Source organism: Geotrypetes seraphini, chromosome 4 (genome assembly GCF_902459505.1).
Source record: "Geotrypetes seraphini chromosome 4, aGeoSer1.1, whole genome shotgun sequence".
In the NCBI taxonomy this organism is placed as follows: Eukaryota; Metazoa; Chordata; class Amphibia; order Gymnophiona; family Dermophiidae; genus Geotrypetes; species Geotrypetes seraphini.
The window spans coordinates 85,720,684-85,741,944 of NC_047087.1; the positions used below are offsets into that span (position 1 = coordinate 85,720,684).

Here is a 21,261-nt window from a genome sequence, read left to right on the forward strand (position 1 = left end):
CTTCCTGTACTAAAGTCGGGCCTCACCAATCAGGAGCTGCTTTGACATGCAGCTCCTAATTGGTGAGGCCCGACTGTAATACAGGAAGAGGTGATCAAAGCATACAGCGAGTGATTTCCTTCACTCGCCGGCGCTCCGGTTGCCCTCTCCTGTCTCCCCTTACTAAAAAACGTATTCACGGTTTTTCGGCATTCGCGGGAAGTACTGTACTTGTGTTCCTGTCTGCTACAAATGCTGACCAAGTGGGAGATGCACTAAAGTCAGCGATTGTCACTAAACCTATTTTCACAGCTTTAGCGACGATCTCTGTTACTGACCCGATGAATAAAACGGCCACCGCATGTTTTTCCCCTAGATTGCCCATTTTCCAATCTGGCTATGCAAATTAGCTAAAACTGGATGCAAAATAGGCAAGCAAATGATACACTTACATTGTTTGGCTATTCCAAAGAAAAAAGCAATTGTCGCTAAACCTGTTTCACAGCTTTAGCAACGATTGCTTTTATCGACCCGATGTACAAAACAGCCACCATGAGTTTTTCCCCTCGATCGCCCATTTTCCAATCCAGCCATGTAAATTAGCTAAAATCCCATGCAAAGCAGCCAAGCGACTGATACACTAACATCGCTTGGCTATTCCAAAAAAAGGGGTTTTAGCAATTGTAAAAACCGACTGGTCTAGACCTGTCGGTAACTGTGTTACCAACAGGTCGGCCGTTTTTTTTTTTTCTTTTTTTTTTCCAATGGCACAAATATTTTGCTTGTGTTACACCCGCAAAATATCTGTCCCCCCAAAAAAAAGAAAAAAGTACCCCACCACCGATGAGAGCCCCCATGCAGAACACCCCCGCACCATGGCCCCCCTCTATGCTAGGCACCCCTGTGCCACTGTCCCCCTCCCGAGCCCCCCAAAAATGGCAGGAGGGATGCCCACTCCTCAAGCTTCTGCGGTGAGCAAGCGCATGCGCAGATCGCATCTCCGGGCAGAGAGGAGGTCTGCGCTTGCATCTGGATCGCTTTGCAGCGATTTATGGGATCGCTTGTGGGCGTGTATCCGATCAGATCATTTGCATGGGGACTCTTTAGTGAATCGGTCGCCCGGCAAGACTTGGATTGCCCCCAAAAAGAGTTTAGTGAATCTAGCCCTTTGTTGGTTGGGCTGAGAACTTTACAGCAGCCCCTCATACATAGCTAAATATATTGAGAGAGTCCAACACTCTCCCTGATTGCATCATTACATTAAATAGTTCCCTCCAAAAGTTAGCCAGGGGTCTCCATCCACATTTTAAGAAACATAAAGGCATACCCTACACGCATTGTTATTCAGAACAAACTGAAGCAGGACTCTAGATACGTCATCATATAATTGGGAGGGGGAGAGTTTTGTGGAGGCGCATACAACATAATTATTTTAAAGTGTTGATTGCTCAGGTGACCTGAATTAGAAATAATTAAAGCATTTATATGCTGCATAAATAAGAACTTAAGCTGATTACAATAAAACAAATGGAATAATAAAACCAACCATAAAAGATCACAGAATAACTCATAACATAATCTGATTATCAAAGTTGCCTGTTATCTAGTTTATCAAAGGAAAAACCTGCTTAAAGAAATGTTTTAATCTTGTTCCTGAAGCACAGAACATCTTGTCCAACCTATAGCTTTATACCACCATTCATTTGAAATATCAGAGTGGTTTACAAATGTGACTAAAATGATAGAAAAGTAAAGAGGAGAAAAAGAAAGAAAAGGGAAAGACCGGAAGAGTTAGGTGCAGTCGGCAAAGTCAGTCTGAAGGTTCACTCTTTCTCAAAGACCAGATTGAAACTGTAGGCTTTTAACTTGACTTGAAATTGGAAATACAGTCTTGTGAGGAAGGAAGTTGTCTAGTACCCCAGCAAGCCAGTTATCCTCCACCCCCCAGCCTACTCCTCCAATCCATTAAACTATCTACCACTTTTTCCTATCTGTATCTAAACAAGTCAACCATTCTCCACCCTCCCCAGCCTATACCCCAGTGAGTAAGTCGCCCACCCCCAAACCTATACCCCAGAAAGCCAATCAGCCACAACACAACTCCCAGTAATTCAGTCAGCTACAACTCCTAGTTCCTATCTCAGCAAAGTAGCTGGTCTTTCTGCAACTCTCCCACTAACCCTCAGAGCTATTATTCCTTACCCTGTATTCTGTGATTGCTGTTGGTAGCAAGAACATCCTCCACTGTGCATCACACGACTCTATGTGAAGACAGAACTGTGTGCTACATGGACTCTCAGTAGTTTCACAAGACTTGAGACCAACACAAGAGTTCCATGTGGCTTGGACCTCATAGAGGCACGAAAACAAACAACAAAGGAGACCAGAGGGCGCTCAATCCTTTTATTAATTAACAGACGCAACACGATTGTGTTTGTTGTGACTCTGAGCCAAAATTTGATAAGCAACTTAATGCAGTTGTTAAATTTTGTTATTTTCAATATTTCAATTATTTTCAATAATGTATATACAATAAGAACCATATTAAAACATGCTGGTGTGAGATTTCTCAAAGACCATCTGGATTCACTAGAGGTAGATCTAGGAGCACGATTTGTTCCTTAACATTGATAAAAGTATAGCATTACGGATATCTAGAGCACAACACTTATTTCAACACTTAGTCAAAATTAAGCGGTCGATTGATTTCTATGAAATTAGAAATTGTCACATTAGGAGTTTGTTGTGACTCTGAATCAAAATTTGATAAGCAACTTAATGCAGTTATTAAATCTTGTTATTTTCAGCTTTGACTTATTCAACAATTACAATCTCTCCTGACTAAAGGAAATTTGGTGAAACTTATGTATGCCTTTGTGATCAGTAAATAGACCTATAAAGACTTCAATTAGTCCATAATACAGATGCACGTTTGGTTTCATTTAAGAAAAAAACTGATCACGTGGAGGAGCATAATAAAAAAGAAAACGTCTAAGTCCCCTTTTGGCCTAAGGCCTTAAACGTTGAAAGTAGAAGCAGGGAAAATGTCCATTATCAAAAAACACGTCCAAAAGGAGGTTTTTTTTTATAATGGCCTGCCTCTACGTTTAGCTGTTTAAACCTCCCTACCACCAAGTCTAAACTTACACCATATAATCAACCTAAAAAAAGCCTAAGTCCCAAACGCCCAAAACAAGGGGTTTTAGGTGAAGGAGGAGCAATCCTTCGCCTACAAGCTGGATTATGTAACCGGTGTCTGTCAAAAACAACGCCGGTTATAGAATCCCCCCCCTACAACAATCCGGGCAGGAGGGAGGCCAAGCCCTCCTGGCCCGCGGCACCCCGAACCCCAGACTACGATCGGGGCAAGCAGAAGCCCAAGCCCTCTTGCCCGGTGGCACCCCCACCCTCCAATCAAGATCGGGCAGGAGAGATTCCAAGCCCTCCTGCCCAGGTGAACTCCCCCACTCCCACTAAGATACAGGCAGGAGGAATCCCAAGCCCTCCTGCCCTCAATGCAACCCCCCCCCCCGTGACCGCCCCCCTGAACCCCTGATCAGCCCCCCCACACGACTTGCGAACACCCCCGCCAACCCCTCGACCCCCCCACCCACAATCACCCTCCCCTCTCCAACTGGCTCATGTGCCTAAGACCCTGCCCACAGGAGGGGTCTAAGGCTACTGGTCCGATTCCGGTTGGCCCAGGCCCCTCAGGCCCCACCTGGGGGGCAGGTTTGAGCCACCTAGGCCAATCAGGCCCTAAGGCCAGCCATTCTGGGGATGTCTGGCCTGTTGGACGGACGGCCTTGGCACCCGTCCGTCCGAACAACAATTTTTAAGGTACGGGGAGGGGGATTGGAAGTTGAGGGGTCGGCGGGGGGTTCGCCGGGGGGGGGCGATCAGGCGTTCGGGGGGAAGTCATAGGGGGGTTGCGTCGAGGGCAAGAGGGCCTGGGATCCCTCCTGTCCATATCTTAGTGGGAGTGGGGAGTTCACCTGGGCAGGAGGGCTTGGGATCCCTCCTGCCCGATCGTGATCGGCAGGTGGGGGTGCCGCTAGGCAAGGGGGCTTGGGTTCCCTCCTGTCCAATCGTGATCGTGGGTTGGGGGGTGGGGGTGCCGCGGGGCAAGAGGGCTTGGGCTCCCTCTTGCCCTGATCGAGTCGGGGAAGGTGGGTGCCGCCGGGGCAAGAGGGCTTGGGCTCCCTCTTGCCCCGATCGTGTCAGGGAAGGTGGGTGCTGCCGGGGCAAGAGGGCTTGGGTTCCCTCTTGCCCCGATTGTTGTCGGTGGGGCCAGGAGGGCTTGGGCTCTCTCCTGGCCTAATCGGATCAGGGGGAGGGGTGGATCGCTGCAGGAGAGATAGGTCATCTCTCCTGCTGCTTTAGCGATCCCAAGTGCTGCGTTTGGCGGCATCGCTATTGCAGCAGGGGAGATGAGGCATATCTCCTGCCCCAATGGTTGCAGGAGGGGGGGGTAGGTTGCCGGGCCACTGAGCTGATTGTGCTAGCCGCGATCAGCTCAGCGGCCCCTTTTCGGCACTTATACCTGTTTTGACTTGGTCTAAGTCAAAACGTATAAGTGCCGACTAGGCAACCTGCCTAAAGTTTTGGTTATACCTGTTGTATGCCTAGTACCCATTTAGGCCACTTTTTAGACATTTTTTAAAAAATTATGAGCCCCATAACGTCTATTCCTGTTCCTGAACCCCTACAAAAGGTTGGCACTCATGCAACCTGGAAGCACAGCAGTGTGCTGTGAAGAGGAGCTGAATTTCTACTGAGCTTACTGTTGCTGGAGCTGCTGTTTCTTTTTCAGTGGGAAAAGAAGTTTCTTTACATCAACATGTGAATGTAACTATCCAAGAAGTGGCCATATGGGTTTCAAAGTTAGGATTACAAGAGCCAACAATAGTGACTTTTTAGTTCCTCTAGGATGCCATGCAAGGGCTCAATTCCTCCTTCTTAAAATGTCTGGCAATGTTGTGGCAGATATTTCTGATGTTACTGAGACTATAGCTTCTCATACCCAAGGGTTGGATCAGCAATCCACTAAAACGGAGACTTAGTAGTCCAGGACGACAGTTTTGCCTGAGACTAACTAGGCTATATAAGAGATAAGAGCATGTAGTATTGGTAGAACATCTTGAGAAGCAGCTAAGAAGGAACAACTATTCTAAAACCCTCCCCCCTCCCCAATATCACTATTGAATATGGTATCACAATATTTTATTGAATTGTTGAAAATGCCAACTCAGTCTATTCCACCATTAGTGAAAGCACAATATCTATCAGTAGGGGGTTTGTCTGGTAGGGTAAATGCTCCACTGGTTATGAATCTCATAGATTTTTGGAGTCATCCCTGGAAGTGATTACCCAAAGAACCACATTAGAGCAACTTTTAACTTGGGACCCGATCATAATGCTGCTTTTAATCTTTATTATTGCTATATGGATGAATTATTTATGGATTCAAAAATTCATTTATCTCTTGATCTGTCAAAACTGCACAGAAGAGACAATAAAAATATTTGGCTTTACATTTGAGAATTGCCGCATTGGGTGGCAGCTTATTATTCTGATTTCCTTGAGGGGAAAAGCTATCTGTGTTTTGACTCCAAGCAACTTATGGAGTATAATTCTGGTAAGGAAGGGAGGGCTCAGGTACTGGTCTCAGAGTAACATATTGTAAAAGCCAGCAGGCATACATCTTAAGAACAACGTCTCCCTGTTAATACTGTATTTCCTGTTAATACTGTATTTCCTTTTGTCTTTATTTTTTTTTGGGGGGGAAGGACTCCTTCATATTGTGGACGAAATGATGTGTGTTATTTTATGTTTATATATTTTCATGCTTCTCTATATTTCTGATTGTCATGCAGTTGAAGTACTTGGCAGGAACTCAAAAAAAAAGGTACTGGGCAGGCAAATGACCCTGCTAATGCATTGGTCAGGAGGAGAAATTGATACTCCAATGAAGCAAATGGGTTCATATTACCATGGAGGTCTGCACAGATTTTATTTTCTCTGTACATATTTTTAACATTACAGTACTTTGCATGGAATCATTTAGTTTACTCATTGGGAGTGAAAGGTTTTTTAGCACATGCTTTAGAAGGATCTGGGGACAAATCTGTCCCAGTGCCATTCTCTAATCTGCACTAATCTTGGTGCAGCAAACTAAAGTGCACTGCTTGTAATGATGGGCTGCATCTTACTATGGAAGGAAAAATAATCCTTGCTGAGAAATATAGGCAACATGTTTCTAGGCATTAAACTAGAAGGTGAAAGTGGCATATGCATGCTGGACACTTACGGTGGCCATCCCCAGGAAAGACAAGAGGTGATGGTAGTAAAGACAGCAATGCAAACAACAATATTAGCAAGGCAACCGGAAATGAGACTAAACAAAAAACTAGGCAGAAAATAAAATTGCCACTGATCTGCAAGCCCTGATGTTGAGGCAGACTTGGATATTGTAGCAATCACAGAGACATGGTTCAGTGATTCCCTGGATGAGACACAAACATACCAGGCTATAGTCTTTTTTAGGAAAGACAGATATGGTCGCAAAGGTGGAGGAGTAGCTCTCTATGTAAAGACCAATATCCAAGTGATTGAAGTATAGGGGGCCTGGGGAAAGGAAGAAGTGATATTGATCACTTTGAAAAGAGAAGACAGAACTTCTATCTACATAATAATAATAATAACAGTTTAAATACCGCAGGACCGTGAAGTTCTATGCGGTTTACAATGATTAAAAGGTATTACAGATCGAGTGGAATAAACAAAGTTCAGAGTTAGTGAATAACAGTTCTAAAGATCATTTGTTGAGGACTAAGATTGTATAGGTCAGTTACCTAAGTACTTCAGGAACAGGTATGTTTTTAGGCGTTTCCTGAATTCCCTATAAGTAGTAGGCACGAGCAGTTGTCTACAGACTTCCAACTTGTTGCAGATATCCAAAAGCTGGGGAAGAAAGGAGAAGTGCTGTTGCTGGGTGATTTCAACCTGCTGGATGTGGATTGGAAAGTTCCAGATGCAGAATCGGAAAGAAGTAGAGAGATGATGGATGCCCTTCAAAGGGCATTGCTCAGACAAATGGTGACAGAACTGATGAGGGAAAAAGTGATAGTGGATCTGGTGTTCACAAATGGGGAAAGTGTCCGAGTGGGTGCCCACACCAAACGGTTTGGTTTGATATAAAAACTAATTTGGAGGGCGGTTACATAAAACTCAAAGTCCTGGATTTCAAATATGTGGACATTAGTGAAATGGAGGAGTATCTGAAGACAGAGCTAATAGGATGGGAGGACATAAGGGAAGTGGAAAAACAGTGGTCCAAGCTGAAAGGAGCAATAAAAATGGCTACCAACCTTAACATAAGAATAACCTTACTAGGTCAGGCCAATGGTCCAACAAGCCCAATAGCCTGTTCTCACGGTGGCCATCCAGGTCAATCTGGCACTAACCCAAGGAGTAGCAACATTCCATGCTACCGATCCAGGGCAAGCAGTGGCTACCCCATATCATCTTGGTTGCTCTTCTTTGAACCATTTCTTGTGCCACTATATCTTTCTTGAAATAAGGAGACCAGAACTGAACGCAATACTCCAGGTGACAAAAATAAATAAAAACAAGAGAAAAAGATATGGTTCTCCAAACTAGTGGTGGAGAAGGCTAAAGAGTTGGCATTCATGACATATAAAAAATACTCAAGAAGAGAAGCACAAAAAGGAACACCGAATGAAAATGAAAGAAGCTAAGAGAGAGACAAGTCTGGTGAAAACAAAGGCAGAAGAGCAAATGGCTAGAAATATTTAAAAAGTGAGACACAATTTTTTCAGGTGTATTAGTGAAAGAAGGGAGACAAAAAAATGGGAGACTGAAAGAAGCTGTGAACCGCTATGTGGAGAGTGATGAGGAAAAAGCAAATGTGCTAAACAGAAGAAAATCCTGGAGGACCACAATTGGCTAGCAAAATTACACATGAGAATGGAGTGTAAACTGCACTGTTCATAGAAGAGGGGATGTACGTTTAGTTCAGTGAAGAGTTGTCTTAACTGTGCTGTAGCCGAGGAGCCCTTTAATTCAATGGGAAAAACTTTATTGCTTAGGAAAACTGGCAGTGTGCCAGCAGAACCCTTTAATTTTCTGAAAGAATATTTCTAAAGCTGGGTGAGAGTCTTGGTGAGAGCAGTCTAGCGGCTGCCAAAGATGTTAATCCAAGGTTACACACTCATGACTGTCTTTGAGAGAGCTGACAAACTAGTGATATACTGGTGATATACTGGTGCCTACACTCAGTATATCACCAGCACCTTTTAATTTTATGTCTTCCTGTACAGAGCTATATGGTTCTGAATTTAAAATAATTCTAGGCAGTTATCTAAATCTTTTAAGGAAGCAAACTCAAGACAAGTTACAAATTCAGGTACTGTGTTGACTATAGCTCACTATACAGCTACAGCTTTACTGTACAATCTTTGTAGATTTCCTCACTCTGAAGTCTCCGCGGGCTTTGTTCTGAAAGCAAGGTCTTCTCTGAGTTATATTGGCAATTGTAAGAGGATCCTATTCAGTTAACCCTTACTTCTGTAATCTTAGTGTTACCAGCCAGACTGTATTTCTTGAACAGCTTTCTTTGATAACATGAAGTAAAGAACAAACACTCACAATTGATGACTTCAAGGCAGTTCAACTCTGTCACAGAATCTTCTCACTCTATCAGTTTTCCATATCCAAAAAGGGAGCTGGGAGTGTTAGTAGAATGGTAAAAGGGGTTGATTTGCGATGGTTGTTGTGAGATGTTTTGGCGGGCTTGGGGCATTTAGATGGTGTGAAGTGAGCTGGGAGGTTGTAAGGTGGTGGTTGAAAGCCAGGTATAATGTTCAGGAAAACAGTAGATTGGGTTTTGTGTTGTAAAATGTGGTACCTGTTTCAGGGTATGAAGTCAGTGAGGCTGTTCTGGTTTGGGAAGGTGGTTTATTTTGGGCTGTTTGGGTTCATGGCAATTTTTCTGTGGCTTTTTTTTTTTTTTTTTTAAGATTCTTCTTGTGCGACATGCTTACTTACCAGCACTGTTGCATCTGAGTGGGAGGCACCTCCTGGGCCTTAGTGCCAGCTTTGCAGTTTATGTATGACCAAACTAGTTGCGATTATGATACAAAAATTTATACTATAAAGAACAGAAGCAATCCAGATAATTGGACATCCGGATAATTGGAGTTCGGATAATCGACGTCTTATTGTATATCTCTAACCTCTTAATTCTATATACTTGCACACCCAAATTTACATGCTTGATTTATACAATAAGGTCAGTTGAAGCACAACTTAATTTAATAATTAGCTTTTAAATGGAGCTAATTGATACCAGTGTGCCCAACTGCCCTTAGTTGCTATTTTAGAAGTTTTGCACACAAATTCTATCACACAGTTTGCGATACACTGCTCTAAGCTAGGCAGGATTTTTCCAACTACATTGCAGCCAGTAAGAGTTTAGGGGGGGGCCCTCAATACTCGGTTTTCAATCATTAGGGCTAGGGAAATTTCCTGGAGTCTTGCAGAGTATACTGTCTCTCACTATTGATAATGTTATAGTGAAACAGCACCTCCCACTGGCAGGAATGTAGGTGGAGGACTCCTGCTCAGCTTAGAGGGAACACTGCTTAGAGTGCATCATCCTGGCACCTAAATGTGGGCATTCTTTCTTGAATCTACCTCTATGTGTGTGTGTCTTTGACTTGGTGGGAAGAGAGGACAGGCAAATTCAATGGATTCCGTAGATGATAATAAAATTAAAATCAAATGTGATAATATGCCTAACCATTAGATATTACTGCCATCAGATTTCAAAGAATAGATTTTAGAGTTTAACCACAAGGTTAAACAGGTATAGCAGTGGTCTTCACTCATTTTTAAGTGAGGGCTCTTTTGGGTCCAAAAGGGCTGAAGGAGAGCCGACAAACATCTTCCTACTTGGGACCTTGATACCAATAAAACAGAACACAGATAAACCCTATGGAAAATCAGGACCACCAACTAAAAGTCCAAATATACACAAATGAAACCCTAAGATTCTAGACTATGCATGCAGTACAACCCCAGAGAAACAGAAACAAATGCATTTCTTTCTAAACAGTGCAAAATATAGACAGAAGATGTAAATTCTCAAAACTGACATATTTCAATCACTGAATTGAAAATACAGTAAAATTATTTTTCCTACCTTTGTTGTATGGTGATTTTATTTCTCTTATCAAATTTTTCCAGTCACTGGTTGCATTTCCTTTTGTCTGTGTTCTTAACTCTATTTCTAGAGCCTTATCCATTTGCTGTTTTTCTCTCCTTCTTCACTTTTTGCCTTGCATCCATCTTTGGCATTAACCTTTAATATTCAATCTTCAATATTTCTGCTTCCTTCTCAAATCTATCTACTTTTCCATGCTTTCCCTTTCCTTTCCATCTATCCATGTGAACCATTTCCGCCCTCTCTCTGCCCATCCCCTCCCCTCAATCCTTGTGTACAATCTCCTCTTTCTTTCTGCTCCCCTATTCCCATCTTTTCTCAAACAGCATGTGTTCCACCTCTCTTCCCTTCCCCACCCCTCCCATTCTTATGCACCATCTCTCCCCTTCTTCTTCATCCCTGTACAGCATCTCCTCCATCTGGTGGTCTGACATTTTTCTGCTCTCCTTCCCACAATCTGGCATCTCCCTCTGTCCCTTATCCCCCTTTGCGGTCTGACATCTCTCTGTCCTTCCCTTCCCCCTCCCCCCTACATTAGTCTGGAATTTCTCTCGCTTCCTTTCCTTCCCCCTCCAGTAGTCCGACATCTCTCTCCTTCCCTTTCCCCCTTCTTATGGTCTGGTATCTCTCTCCTCTCCTTTCCTTCCTTCCTCCTCTCTACTGTGGTCTGGTATCCACCTTGGGAGAAAGCGCTCAAGAAAAAGATCTGGGTGTCATCGTGGACAATACGCTGAAACCTTCTGCCCAAATGTGTGGCATTGGCCAAGAAAGCAAACAAGACGTCAAGAATTATTAAAAAAGGGATGGTAAACAAAACTCAGGATGTTATAATGCTTCTGTATTGCTCAATGGTGCAACCTCACCTTAGTATTGCATTCAGTTCTGGTCTCCATATCTCAAAAAAGATATAGCAGCACTAGAAAAGGTTCAAAGAAGAGCAACTAAGATGATAAAGGGGATGGAAGTCCTCTCGTATCAAGAGGTACTAAAGAGGTTAGGACTCTTCAGCTTGGAAAAGAGATGGCTGAGAAGAGATATGAATGAAGTCTACAAAATCCTGAGTGGTGTAGAACGGGTACAAGAGGATCAATTATTTACTGCATCAAGATTTACAAAGACTAGGGGACACTCGATTAAGTTACAGAGTAATATTTTTAAAACCAATAGGAGGAAATAGTTTTCCACTCAGAAAATAGTTAAGTACTGGAATGTGTTGCCAGAGGATGGGGAAGAGCAGTTAATGTAGCTGGTTTTAAAAAAGGTTTGAACGAGCTCCTGGAAGAAAGTCCATATTCTACTGTTAAGACAGACATTGGCGAAGCTACTGCTTGCCCTGAATCGGTGGCATGGAATGCTGCTACTATTTGGGTTTTTGCCAGGTACTTGTAACTTGGTTTGGCCTCTGTGAAGACGGGATACTGGGCTAGCTGGACCCAGTAAGAATATTTTTACGTCCTTATGTTCTCTCTGTCCATCCCTCACCCTACCTTAGTTTGGAATCTCTCGCTACTCCTTTCCTTCATCCTCCAGTAGTCCATCTCTTTTCTTTCCCTTTCTCCCTTCCTGTGGTTTGGTATCTTTCTTGTCTTCTTCCCTGGTTTGGCATCTGTCTCTCCTTCCCTCCCTCCTCCAGTAGTCCATCTCTCACCTCCCTTCCCCTTTCTTAAGATCATCACAATCACACCAAGTCCCGCTCTTCTGTCATGCACACAAGTTCTTCACCCCCTAAACTGTACATTTCCTTTGGGTTTTTACAGCCCAAATGCATGACCTTGCATTTCTTAGCATTAAATTTTAGATGTCAAATTTCAGAACAGTCTTCAAACTTCGGTAGGTTTTTCTTCATGTTATTCACACTGTCCGGGGTGTCTACTCTATTGCAGATTTTGGTATCATCCGCAAAGAGGCAAATCTTCAGCAATATTGCTTGTAAAAATTTTAAAAAGAACAGGTCCAAGAACAGAACCTTGAGGCATACCACTGGTAACATCCCTTTCCTCAGAGCGATCTCCATTGACCACTACCCTCTGTTGTCTTCCATTCAACCATTTCTTGACCCAATCTGTCACTTTTCAGGCTGTTGGCAGCATGAGTGAAGTAAATACGCTGCCTTTGGCTACCCAAAAGCTTTCCCTCTACTATTGCTTCCCACCTATGCGGGGACAGGAAACAGTAGCAGATGTAAAGCTTCCGGACGCTGAAGGCAGTGTGTTTAGTTCACTAATGCTGCCAGTGGCCTGAAGAGTGAAAGAGCTACTGCCATGAAGGAGAAATGTTGGATCCTTGTGTGTGTGTGGGGGGGGGGGGGGGCGGGGGGGGGGGGGCGGCGAGGGGAAGAGATGGAATCAGGGACAGGTGCATGAGCTGCCCAGGTTTCTGTAGGCTGCCATTGGCTCACAGGCTTTGCATTGAAGACCATGGCACTATAGCAAATCCACAGGTACTGTAATGCTTTATCATCACTAGGAAGCACTATACATAGCAAGGCACTACACTATTCAATTACTAAGAGTCGCAATACATAGCAACCATTAAAAAAGCTATATAGCAGTGGTCTCAAACTCGCGGCTCAGAGGCCACATTCAGCCCGCCTGGTACTATTTTAAGGCCCTCGTATGTTTATCATAATCACAAAAGTAAAATAAAACAGTTTCTTGATCATATGTCTCTTTAGCTATAAATGACAATATTATTATTAAGACGTAGCCAAAAGGAAAGATTTATAAACTATAAAGAGTTTTACCTCATGCAAAATTGTCATCTCTTTAATAAGACATTAACTATTTTTTCTGAGGCCCTCCAAAATGTGGCCCTGCATAGGGTTTGAGTTTGAGACCATAGTATCCATGATGGTACATAGCTAGGTCTGCTGTACTGCTGCCTCCCACTGGTCTGCTTGTTGCTGTTTATCTGTTTGGTTTTTTTATGTCAAAATGCAAGGGTCGAGAACTTCTGCAATTGTGTTTCTACTTAAAAGATAAATTGACCTTAAAAATCTTCTAACCAAGTCGGTTCAAAAAAAACTTTGTTTTGAGACAAGATTGTGGTTCATAGGTGTTTGGAGAATACAGAAAACAATTTGAGAATGTTGAACTTTCCCCAGAACAGACAGATCTGTTTGTCAGATACTTTAAGGAAAACGTGAAGATTCCTGATGCAATATTACCATCTCTTTGGCGAATATATTATCTACCTGGAGGGAAGAGAGATGATCCATCTCAGGGGATATTTCTAATGAGGGGCTGAGTTCATGTGTCCCAAGACAGTCTGGATTTGTCTGAGATACAAAAGAGCCCCCAGGAAGAGATTACAGGGACAGCTGCTATGTTATTGGTATCTTTTTGTTTTTATCTAGGATATACAGCAAGTATTATGTCTTTACTATAAAAATTATTATTTAGAATTAATGGGAGGGGAAATTATTATTTTTCCTGATATTTAAGAAGATCTAAGAGAAATGTAAATTATTTTTTGCCATAGGGCTTGAAATGCTCTCTCTAGGGGCATCATTTATTTCATGAGTTCTCTGTAAATGTATTACATAATATCAGAATAGTGTTCATTCTATTTCTGAAACGTCCCAACTTATGGGGGGGGGAGGGGGGGTAGGCGAGTAAGAGTGTGAGCAGCTCTTGAGATTCTTATCCTCAATAACACAAGTATATATAAGGTAATATGTACATGGCTAGGCTTATTTATCACTTGTGCTCCTTTTTCTGGTCCTGAGGATTCTTTCCTTTGGTTCTCCCTACATGTTAGGCTAATGATGTTAGGGGAATTTGGGTGTGGGTGGGCTTGGGTTTTTTTGTTTCTTTCTTTTTTTATACATGGTTATGTGTTCCCCAGTGCTTTACCTTTAGCAATAAGCTCTTGATATAAACCCCCTTTTTTACAAAAGCCAGCAGGTGCGGTAAATGCTCTGATGCCCATAGGAATTGAATGGACTTCTGAGCATTTGCCGTGCGGCACTCAGCCAAAGTTAGCAAATGCAAAGACAAACAAACATAAGAACATAAGAATTGACACTTCTGGGTCAGACCAGTGGTCCATTGTGCCCAGCAGTCCGCTCACACGGCGGCCCCCAGGTCAAAACCAGTGCTCTAAAAGAGTCCAGCCTCACCTACATACGCTGCAGTTTAGCAGGAACTTGTCCAACTTTGTCTTGAATCCCTGGAGGGTGTTTTCCCCTATAACAGACTCCGGAAAAGCATTCCAATTTTCTACCACTCTCTGGGTGAAGAAAAACTTCCTTACGTTTGTATGGAATCTATCCCCTTTCAACTTTAGAGAGTGCCCTCTCGTTCTCCCTACCTTGGAGAGGGTGAACAATATGTCTTTATCTATTAAGTCTATTCCCATCAGTATTTTGAATGTTTTGATCATATCCCCTCTCAGTCTCCTCTTTTCAAGGGCGAAGAGGTCCAGTTTCTCCAATCTCTCACTGTACGGCAACTCCTCCAGCCCCTTAACCATTTTAGTCGCTCTTCTGCGGTTTAGTGACTAGGTTTCAAGGTACAAGTCTCACAAAATTAAATCACTTCTGATGAGTTGATGTAAGCTATGGTTTACTTTTCAATGTTCACTTGTTACCCTTACTCCTGATTGTAGTAAGGTTTTAGAGGGTGTAGTTATCAATGAGGGCTACCATTAAAATCTGCTATTTTACCACTGAAAGGTGATGATATCAACATGGGCTACTGTTAAAATGGGGATAATATCCAAATTGTGGGCTCACTCAAATCCCGACACATTTCTTTGCAATTTAGATGAACCCCCTGGGAAAACTGTCTCAAATCTGAGTTCTGAAAATTGCAACGTGAATGTTTTCCCATTAAAAACAGCCATCTGGCACTTTGTGCTGCTTTTCGGATGGTTTTCTTTTTTGGAAAATAAGTGCCTTACTCACCCCCCCCCCCCATTGCCTTTTAGAAAACCATAGCACTGGCTGCAGTAGTAATAGCTCCAATGCTAATATGGTTTTGTAAAAGGGGTCAATGGTATAATGCTATGGTTTTGTAAAAGGAGTCAATGGTATAATAGTGTCTTCATGGTAGCCCACATTGAATTGTACTAAAGGGTAGTAGGGTCTGTAAGCAAATTGTATGCAAACCTACCAAATTAGGAATTACTCTCAGTGTAAAAGACCAATCTAAGGCCCCCTTTTATCAAGTCATGTTAGGGTTTGTTTTTTTTTATCACCGGCCGCTGTGGTAAAAGTTCCAACACTCATAGGAATTCTATGAGTGTCAGAGATTTTATTGCAGTGACAATAAAATAAGGTTTAAAAAACCTTAACACAAGGTTGAAATTGTCTTCTATTTTTCTCTGTTTCGACGCAAAGAAAGCCTTTGACAGGGTGTCATGGGACTTTATGTTTTCAATGTTATATCTTTATGGAATCACCAGGGTTTTTTAGCAGACAATTCAGATGCTGTATACTAATCCACAAACATTGGGTTAGAGCTAATAGTGTCTGCTCCTCAATGTTCCCAATTGGTGGAAGCACACGTCAGGGCTATCCACTATCTCCTCTTTTATTTGTTTAAAATTTGGACCCCTTGCTTCGAAAAATATGCTCTAATGCAGATATCAAGGGGATGACCTTCTAGTACATCTACTAAATCCCTCCGACTCCTTATCTACTCTTGAGGACAGCTTCAAGGAATAGAGATTTTTCGGGTTTCCAACTCAATTTTGATAAGTCACTAGCACTGGCTACTTCTCCACAGGTTCAAGAAGAATGGGTGGGGCAATTTCCCCTTCAATGGGCTAGGAAATCATTTCACTATTTAGGTATCCGCCTCACCCTTATGATAACGACTCTTTACAAAAGTAATGTGGGTTGATTATTGCGATCCACAGAGGAATGTTTGTCCAAATGGACACCACTACCTCTGTCTCTACTTGGTAGAATCCATCTTTTTGGCATGGTCTTATTTCCTAAATGGCTCTATACTTTACAGCTCCTTCCTATCTGGTTGACACAAAGAGATATTTCCAAGCTTTCATCATTGTCCAAATATTGTTGGAAAGGTAAGAAACCTAAGATAGCGCAGAAATTCCTTTGGGGGAATTGGAGTCGGGGGGGGAGGGGGAGATTGGGGCTCCTTAATTTGCGCTTATATAATTTGACATGCTTGTTGCGTTTTTTTTATTTTTTTTGGGGGGGAGTAGTTTTCAGACCATCAGGATTATACACTGAAGCCTTTGAAATTCGAATTATGGGCCCCCTAGAACCTGGAAACCCAGATCCAAGCACCTTTGGGCTGGGCACAGAAAGGCCCTCAACCAGACAGTCTCCATGCCACTGGACATCATTGACCAACTGCTTGGTGTAAGTCTACTAAATAAAGCAGGGGTCAAGTTCTTCTGTTTTTTAAATTGGGACTTGAAGTATCCACCACTGGATGCCTCCTTGGAAGAGGTATTATTGCATCAGAACAGTCCAACAGCATAGAGGGTCTCTAGTTGAGGGTTTCCTTGTTACAGGTGCCCTGGACCAAATAGCTCTGGGAGGCTGTGGAAGATCCAGGGACCACTAGCCCCCCCTCCCCCCAGGAGATTTCTGCAGACTGGAGATTGGTACAAAGGTTGTGAGATTCTGGGCTTTAAAAAAAAAAAAAATATCCCCTTTCCTGTCAGTGTGTGAGCCAATCTCCCCTTGCACAGTGATAAGAAAGGAGACATTTATGCCCAATGAAAAAATAGCGTGCACTGTTTTTTCTGTTTTCCTGCATTTTTTAATACCACTGTAATTTGCATGTTATTAGTTTACTGCATTGGAAGTAAAAGGATTTTTTTGGAATGCTATGTAGAGTAGAGGAACTGAGTGAATTCTTCTAACACGGCGTATTGCAAGGTGCCCTAAATCACTAAGGGCCAGATTCTCAAAACAAAATCTGCCTTTAACATGCTCACTAAATAGGTTCCAGCTGATTTAGCGAGCATGTATTTTAGCAGCAGATTATCAAGATGGCTTAACGAGGTCTTTTGCAAGCTTTCTAGCAGTCTCCGACAGTGCTATGCAAATGGGCTCTTCAATATTTAAACAAGCACTCCGGTGGATTCATAAAAATCACTGAGCCATTCTCCAAGAGCGGCGTCGGCTTTTGGTGACAAAAATCAGCGACTGGTCCAGGGGTGCTGGTACAGTGCCAAAACTGAAAAACACATCTCTGGTAAGTGTTTTGACATGCAATTAAAAAAATTTTTTTTAAAAAAATCCCAAATTGAAGTTTGGCAGGAGAGATGCCCTCTCTCTCTTGCCTCATTGCCAACAACCAATCCACCCCAACATTCCTCGACAGCGGGAGAAATGCCCAATCTCTCCCCTGCTGTCTTTGCAAGGTCAAACAGGACTCGCAAAATTTGCATGTACCCATAACTGGTTATAGTGATGGGAACATGCACAGAACAAACAAAAAAACCTCCCAAAACACAACAATAATAGCGGGAGAGATGCCCAATCTCTCTCACCGCCAACTGACCCCCCCCCCCCCCCAGCAACAGGAGAGATGCCTAATCTCTCCCACCATCAACCAACCCCCCTCAGCAGTGGGAGAGATGCAAACACTGTACTGCTACCACAAAACAACCCCCCCCACCTCGGTGCTTCCGATGACCCCCTTACCTGGCTGGAGGAATGCCTACTCCATCTGGCCAGCTGGCTCGCCTCTTCAAAATGGCAGGCCTTCCCCTCCCCGGTGCATCCTGGGATGTACCAGGGAGCGGCCTAACACTCTGATTGGCCCAGGTTGTTTAAAGCTACTCTCCGCCAACCTCATTTGCATGGGCATTATTTTGAAGAATGATTCACTTTTTTAAAATTGCTATTATAACAGCTGTGACAGCAGCCCATCAGTATTTTACGCAGCTTTTTGAGAATCTAGGCCTAAGATCCAACCCAGCAGGATATATTGTAGGTGTGGCAGCAGTAGGCGTTCCTGTTGGGCTGAAATCTCCCCTTAGTAAGTGCAGCTGTTAAATAGGAAAGAGTATGTCTGTAAAAAAGGCTCTCGGTAATAGACTGGCTTTCTGTTGAGTTAGCAAGTATTGTGGCACTGTGTGACACCATGCAGAGGGCCTTGGTTTGATTTCTGGCTTAGGTTGTCCATTCTAGAAGGATATCTAGCATAGTTGAGGTCTATATTGTGACTAGGCTTTGTGAGGTGAGCAGGGTAAAAAAAAAAATCTTTTGCTGTTGAGCATGACACTATGGGCTCCTCTTACTAAGGTGCGCTAGCATTTTTTAGCGCGCGCTGATTAGCATGTGCAAACCATGCGCTAAATGAAAAATACTAACGCAAGCTCTATGGAGGCATTAGCGTCTAGCGCGCGGCATTGTAGCGCGTGCTAAAACCGCTAGCGCACCTTAGTAAAAGGAGCCCCATAATTCAAGAGAGAATGGCTCCAGTTGTGCTAAAAAGCCCAATAAGCTGGAGAAAACCGATCCCCCCCTAAAATATTATAATTAACTGTCAAGAGCCCACTCAAGATTTGCCAAAATAAGAACAGCACAGCAGCTATGACATGTAATTAAAAAGTATACTGCAAAAAAAAAAAATGTAACGATGCAAAAATAATTGCTTTCCATTCTTCTCTCCATGCTAAAGTTTCTTAAGCTAGCATGGCTTGACATATCTGTCATTTCCAGCCCTATTCACTTCAGGGTACTGTATCACTCCTTAAAGTATGGTACCTCGGTACAGCAGACCCTGTGCCCCATCGCTTCCAGTGCTCTGAAGCGTAGAAATAAGTGTCATCAATTGCAAAGTGCCCAGGTCAGACGTTCCTCTGACTCATTTAGACATTCCGAGCTACATCTGTAGCCTGGATTTCTTCCATACACCATATGCTACACACGCAGCGTTGAGAAACGGATTTGTGCCGTTGAACATTTTACAGGCTCATGATATGAATCAGGTTATAATACGGTACAGCAAAAGTAAGCAGCAAATCTGTTCTGTTCAGACCTCCATCCTTGTGGTTTTCTGTTACCCTTTGCTGTGCCACAGAATAAGCTCTGTATTAAATATTCCTGGTGTGTCAGAAATTTGTAATGTGGAAAAAAAAAAAAAAGATTACAACCCTACCTTTCACAGCGATGGTGCCAAATACAGGTATGTTGTGGCGATCAATTTGTTCTGCAGACAGTAGGGCTTTCATAGCATACTAATGCAACATCTCCTTCCTCTCTCCTTCGACTTGACTCCCCGATGCCCGGGTCCCGGCCAATGCAAGGAAGAGGGCGGAATGCCTTTGATGGAAACAACTGCTATAACTAATCAAGTTTACGTGTGTAAGGTGCAGGATTAAACCTTCACCAGGCTTCACTCTGGTGGTAAGAACAGCTTACAACATGCACGGCAAGGTCAGAATTAACACCCCCGCCCCACCCTACCGAAATACGAACAGCAGGATGTGTCTACTTGAGCAAACTAATTCATCACACTTTAGCACCCGACAATGGCTCTTTACCTCAGGAGGAGAATTATATCCCAGTGACCTGACGAGATACAGATACCTTACACAGAAGTAAAGCTAGTGAGAATTGCTTTTGCTATTCTAATGTTGTTGGGTTTTTTTTCAGAGACTGTTTTTACAGGAGTTGCTGGAAGAATAAACACTTCTGCTAGGACCCAAGTTAACAGGGCTCCAAATAAATCAGATGCATTTTTAATGCTTTTTTTTTTGGATAGTTTTGAAAGCCATCGTATTTTCTGTTTTATATTTACACCATATTAAATTACAAAATAGTAAAGAGCTTTTACTGGTTTCTTATTTCACAAATGTTCTGCATGCTGACTGCTTGTTAGAAAGTGACAATACAGGAATAAACCTTCAAGATACTGCCCCAAGCTATTTTTTTAGAACATACTCTGAAGATATAAAATACAGCGAGGGCTTAGTCCTGAACAAGCAGCTTATCGTTACAGAAAAAAAGTGAAAAAATGATTCTCCAGATCTTTAAAACATTCAATAACATTAAAACTGACATTTGAGTCATTGGGAAAAGTGACCTATGTCTGACCTGTGTTCACTAGGAGCAGCTACACAACACTCATATTGCAAATGTTTTGTCTTTTCTGTTGTTTGTTTTTTCACTGAGTAAATTAGTAACATACTTTTAAAATATCAGAAATTGCAACACTACACCCTGAAAAAAAGGAGAGAGAAGCTAATCTACAATGCTTTTTGTCCTTGACATACTGACCGTGTCTGTCATTCAGCTTCTGTCATATGATATCATGTCATTTCCCCCACCTGGCTGATGACCTTGTCCTTTAAATGACCCAAAGCCTTCTCTCAAGTAGCAGGAGGCCCCTCCCTGCTGTCTTTTGCAAGGTCAAACAGGTCGGCATGTCCTCGTCTATAATCTACCACCATTTGTCAGCAGGGAGGCAGGCTTGCTACAAGGGTAGAATGCCCAATTAGGCAGCTGTCACACAAAGCCCTGGCTACAAAATTATCCCCTTGTCAGAAGAAAGAGCAGCTGCGGGTGCCAATTACAAGAACCTTTCAACCCCTTAGGTACTGGAAACTACACAGAAATAAATGAAGAACAATTAGCGATAACAAATCGATGAATTAGGACACTTAAATTAAAAATTACTGGCAGGTGAGCCTAGGCCGCACATAATTTTAAGGGCATGCTGCACCTCAGGCAAGGGCAAAGATGTGCAGATTTCATAGAGAGCATCTCTCTCTCCTGCTTTCTTTTGCATGAACTGATTCTTTTTCTGAGTGTTTATTTTTTTTTTTCTCCTGGTCATGCCTCCTAACAAGTCTTAGCAACCAGAAAACAAATCAAATGAAGGAAAAAAGATGTTAACCAGAAAATATATATAGTGGGTTTTTGGAGGGAGGGGGGTCCTCTTTTCACCTTCTTTTGAGAGATGTTTCAGTTCCCTCCCTAAAGCAGGCTTCCAGTAGGGATTTGCTTTCCACTGAAAATAAACAGGAAATGCCAATTACATCCATGTCAATTTGTTTTAAAAATGGACCGGAAAACAAACACAATTTCATTTGCTATTCAA

At 42.7% G+C, this 21,261-nt stretch overlaps 2 protein-coding genes across 5 annotated transcripts in view; both read right to left on the reverse strand.

Moving 5' to 3' along the window:
* Window positions 1–21,261, reverse strand: part of SAMSN1 (SAM domain, SH3 domain and nuclear localization signals 1) — a 497,953-nt gene that overhangs the window by 335,855 nt on the left and 140,837 nt on the right. The gene's annotated exons all lie outside the window — the stretch shown is intronic.
* NRIP1 (nuclear receptor interacting protein 1) overlaps window positions 1–21,261 on the reverse strand; it is a 186,353-nt gene that overhangs the window by 24,247 nt on the left and 140,845 nt on the right. The window lies entirely within an intron of this gene.